Genomic DNA, 5,720 nt, shown 5'->3' with positions numbered 1-5,720 from the left:
TGTAATTTTTCTATTACTCATTCCAATAACAGGGTATCTTAAGAGTCCTGTATTGTTATTTATCGTCACTACCTCTTCGAGTCGGGAGTGGGTAATTGCCATGCGCCCCCTCCTTTACCTCGATTCTTCCACTTTAATAACTTGTCCCACATTTCCACCCGATCAGATTTCAGCCATTGACCTCTTTTGGATGTGGTATCCCTTTCTCACGCTCTTTCTCCAGTGTGTAACCCTGATTCCCCGTTACCCGTGATCACCATGGTAGGCGCATAAAATAACATCGAAAGTTGAGAGAGACAATATCCAATTGGATCGCGGATGTCACGGGGACATGCGACATGGTGGAGCAGTATGTGTGCACACGTACTGACTGATGGGTCTGCTTCCTTCAACTTCTGGGTCTCCAAATTGGACACATGGCCTGAGCTTCCCTTTACGCCTTGGAGGTGCTGGCCTGCCCTGCAGCCAGTGTATTGTCTGAACATTTGTTTAGCATGGTAGGAGGGGATTATCACAGACAAGCACAGCCGCCTGTCCACAGCCAACGTGAACAAGCTCACGTTCATTAAAATGAACCAGGCAGGGATCCCACAGGACTTGTCCGTACCTTGTGCAGAATAGACATGTATACCGGCCTCACCCAGCCATTGTTTTACTCCAGCGCACATTCTCTTTGTTTTATTTTTTATATTTCCAATATTTTTCCAATATTTTTATATTTCCAACCGTTTTGGGGTCTACCCAAATTTGAACAAAATAAAAAAAAAAAAAAAAAAAATGTTGGCTACCTTCTCCTCCTCCACCACCGCTTCCACCTACACCGCCACATCCACCGCCTCCTCAACCTCCTATTCCATATGGACCTCCTCCTCCTAGATCAAGATTATAATTTTTTTACGTATTTTATGTTATTTTAAGTCATTTTCCTATTCACATTTGTTTGCAGAGCACTTACCATACTCTTTGCAGCCCTTTTCATGACTTTTTTAGAGCCATTTTAGTGCTCCAAAGTTCGGGCCCCAATTGACTTCAATGGGGTTCGGGTTCGGGGTCAAGTTCGGGTCCCAAACTCTAAATTTTTTGAGAATTTCGGCCGAACCCGTCGAACCCGAACTTCCAGGTGTCCGCTCAACTCTACTCTTCAGTCATTACTTATTTCAGTTCACCAGGTTTATTACTCAGGCTTTTGGCATTAGTATAGATATAATTGAGAAGTTTTTGTATATTTGTTATACAACTTTCCTTATAAACGTTTCTAGTCCCTCCCTCTATTCCTCCCCCAGTTCCATTACCTCGCCCCAGGACTCTATCTGCATCTTCCCCACCTATAATATGATTACCTTACCCCGGAGTCCCTAGTTTAGACACTTCTCCAACCTTCTAGCCGTCTTCTCCTACAAAACAGCTGCACTTCATTAATCATTTTGAATGGGATATTAAATGGTTAAAAAAGTACAACTTGTTCTACAAAAAACAAGTCCTCAAATGGCAATATAAAGGAGTATACAATAAAAATACAAAAATGGTTGCAGAAAGGAAGGTGTGGAAGGTCTATTTTTGGCACTACTGTTAGTGCCGCCTTCTTGATATCATGAAGTTAGGGGCTCCAAGTTCCAACTCATAAGCTGCTGTGACATGTGGCACTGTGGCAATAAATTTAGCACAATTTGTGGCATGTGATTAATCACAGGTACACACTTTCTAAAATGTATGCAGAATTTACTGCCACAGTGACACTCAACCAGCTGTATTATCTATAATTAGATTGTAGAGCCCTCTCTTTATGAGATAGGTGAGACAATATTGGCAGCACATGCTAGTGATGTTTCTGTATGTCTTAATTTGGATAATTGTGTTTATGGTTAGAGATGGCCTTGTGGTTCACCCGGCGGTCGTTTCGCTGAGAACTTTGCGTGTTCGCGATTCGCCGAACATGCGAACATATGGAGATATTCGCGCCCCCCATATTATTTTACATTGAGAAGAACTTTGACCCATGACACATCCATCAGGTGTTACAGGACAGCCAATTGAGACGTTTCAGCACATGGACATACCCCCTACCTTATAAATAAACCTGATATGGCCGCCATTTTACATTCAGTGTTTTGCCAGTGTAGGGAGAGGTTGCTGTGTGGAGCAGGGACAGGCTGTTAGGGACACCAAATGCTAGCTAATAGGGCCACAAAAGTCTTTTTAAGAACTGGTATAGGTGTGCTATCGATAGGTGTGATACACAGAGGGGTGCAATATACTTATAATATACTTTTATAATGAGTCAAAAACACATAGATCTATATAGTGATCACTTGGAAGTCAGGGGCCTAAGGGCTAGGGGCTTACTAGGGCCATTTTTATATAGGGCAAGGTTCCGGACGGGGTCGCTCTTATCAGGGCGGGTGGTCTGTGGTTAGGCTATCAGGTCCAGAATAGCACCGCCTGTAGGGCAATATCAGGGACAGTTCTTTGCCCACCCTGTCCTTCAATACCACATCATCATCTAGCCCAGGGATAAATGGTGTTTGCTTTCCCTCCGGGATTCATGGATGTGCACTGGAACCCCCCGGATTGTGGTAGGACATATGGTTTCTGATTTGGTGCCGCCGAGCACTTGTTATTGCCTACCACATCTATGCTTTTTGCTTAACTTTAATAATTTAATTTATTTCCATTTTGAGGGATATCTTTTCCATTCACACATCCGCAAAATGGGTCCTCATTCGTTCAGCAATTTTGCGGAACCAGTGCAGACCCATCCATTTTCAATGGAGCCGGAATGTGCTGTCCGCATCCACATTTGCGGATCCACATCCGCATTTGCGGATCCGCACTTCAACAACCGTGTTTCCGTTTCCGGAAAAAAATAGAACATGCCCTATTCTTGTCCGCAATTGCAGACAAAATTAGGCATTTTCTATTATAGTGCCGGCGATGTGCGGTCCGTAAATTGCGAAATGCACATTGCCGGTATCCGTGTTTTGCGGATCCGCAAAACACTTACGGACGTGTGAATGGACCCTCATAGTAACATTTTTAAAGGTTACGTTTTATCTTTATGTATATTCTAATGGATTGCCTTCCTTGTATAATGTTATAATATACTTTCTATGTTAGAAAGTATATTATACAGGGAGTGCAGAATTATTAGGCAAATGAGTATTTTGACCACATCATCCTCTTTATGCATGTTGTCTTACTCCAAGCTGTATAGGCTCGAAAGCCTACTACCAATTAAGCATATTAGGTGATGTGCATCTCTGTAATGAGAAGGGGTGTGGTCTAATGACATCAACACCCTATATCAGGTGTGCATAATTATTAGGCAACTTCCTTTCCTTTGGCAAAATGGGTCAAAAGAAGGACTTGACAGGCTCAGAAAAGTCAAAAATAGTGAGATATCTTGCAGAGGGATGCAGCACTCTTAAAATTGCAAAGCTTCTGAAGCGTGATCATCGAACAATCAAGCGTTTCATTCAAAATAGTCAAGAGGGTCGCAAGAAGCGTGTGGAAAAACTAAGGCGCAAAAAAACTGCCTATGAACTGAGAAAAGTCAAGCGTGCAGCTGCCAAGATGCCACTTGCCACCAGTTTGGCCATATTTCAGAGCTGCAACATCACTGGAGTGCCCAAAAGCACAAGGTGTGCAATACTCAGAGACATGGCCAAGGTAAGAAAGGCTGAAAGACGACCACCACTGAACAAGACACACAAGCTGAAACGTCAAGACTGGGCCAAGAAATATCTCAAGACTGATTTTTCTAAGGTTTTATGGACTGATGAAATCAGAGTGAGTCTTGATGGGCCAGATGGATGGGCCCGTGGCTGGATTGGTAAAGGGCAGAGAGCTCCAGTCCAACTCAGACGCCAGCAAGGTGGAGGTGGAGTACTGGTTTGGGCTGGTATCATCAAAGATGAGCTTGTGGGGCCTTTTCGGGTTGAGGATGGAGTCAAGCTCAACTCCCAGTCCTACTGCCAGTTTCTGGAAGACACCTTCTTCAAGCAGTGGTACAGGAAGAAGTCTGCATCCTTCAAGAAAAACATGATTTTCATGCAGGACAATGCTCCATCACACGCGTCCAAGTACTCCACAGCGTGGCTGGCAAGAAAGGGTATAAAAGAAGAAAATCTAATGACATGGCCTCCTTGTTCACCTGATCTGAACCCCATTGAGAACCTGTGGTCCATCATCAAATGTGAGATTTACAAGGAGGGAAAACAGTACACCTCTCTGAACAGTGTCTGGGAGGCTGTGGTTGCTGCTGCACGCAATGTTGATGGTGAACAGATCAAAACACTGACAGAATCCATGGATGGCAGGCTTTTGAGTGTCCTTGCAAAGAAAGGTGGCTATATTGGTCACCGATTTGTTTTTGTTTTGTTTTTGAATGTCAGAAATGTATATTTGTGAATGTTGAGATGTTATATTGGTTTCACTGGTAAAAATAAATAATTGAAATGGGTATATATTTGTTTTTTGTTAAGTTGCCTAATAATTATGCACAGTAATAGTCACCTGCACACACAGATATCCCCCTAAAATAGCTAAAACTAAAAACAAACTAAAAACTACTTCCAAAAATATTCAGCTTTGATATTAATGAGTTTTTTGGGGTTCATTGAGAACATGGTTGTTGTTCAATAATAAAATTAATCCTCAAAAATACAACTTGCCTAATAATTCTGCACTCCCTGTAGTGCATTTGTATTGTGCAGCAGTTGTGTGCGGTTCTGCTGCGATACTGCAGATATATAGAGGGACAAGCGTTATTGGAACAAATAATTTCTACTGGTGTGATATACCAGTCCCCCCCCCAAAAAAAAAGATTGAAGCGGGGTGTTATATACCAATATACTTTCTTTATAGTGCATTTGGGTACTGTATAGTGCATTTGCGCATGCGCGTACGTGAAAATTATATTGCCGATATTTTGCATTGAAAAAAATAATAAATGGAGATCGCAAATTCGAATAATACACCTGGTATGTCACTGTCCATGTTGTGGGACCATTTGTGAACTTCTAGTAATTATTTCTTGGGTGAAATTATGAGCTGAAGGTTTTTCAGGTTCGCCTGCCATTAAAATAAATGGGACCCGCCGCGAACTTGCGGTTCGCGAACATTTGATCGCGTTCGCGAACCGCCTGGCAGATGTTCATCCATGACTATTTATGGTGTCTGTCTGTATATGTCCCACATCAATATTGGCAGCAGTAGAACTGGACCCATACAGAGAGTATTGGCTACCCCGAAAATGGGAACTTTACCCTGTTTAAATTGCGTACACTGCTCCAGCGTGATTAAGGGTACACATTTCACACACCCACAATCGGGTGAACGCATACCTATTAAAGGCTTTATTACATGTGATAGCCGCTTCGTAATATACATCTTGAAGTGCCCGTGTGGTCTATTGTACGTGGGAGAAACTTCCACAAGGATGAAAGACAGCTTAAGCAACCATAAATCCACTATTAGAAAGCAAAATTTATTATTTCCTGTACCATTTCACTTTCACGAACATAGACACACTGTGGCACAGTTACGTTATCAGATCATTGAGAGTGTACCCCTTCCACGCCGGGGTGGAGATAGAAATAAATTATTGCTTCAAAGGGAGGCTTATTGGATACACCGATTACAAACGATTGAGCCCCGTGGACTTAACCGTGAATATAATGTACAAAGCTTCCTTTGATCGATCACCTTACTAAAAATACAAA

Source organism: Bufo bufo, chromosome 4, assembly GCF_905171765.1.
Source record: "Bufo bufo chromosome 4, aBufBuf1.1, whole genome shotgun sequence".
Classification (NCBI taxonomy): Eukaryota; Metazoa; Chordata; class Amphibia; order Anura; family Bufonidae; genus Bufo; species Bufo bufo.
This window is presented reverse-complemented; position numbering follows the sequence as displayed.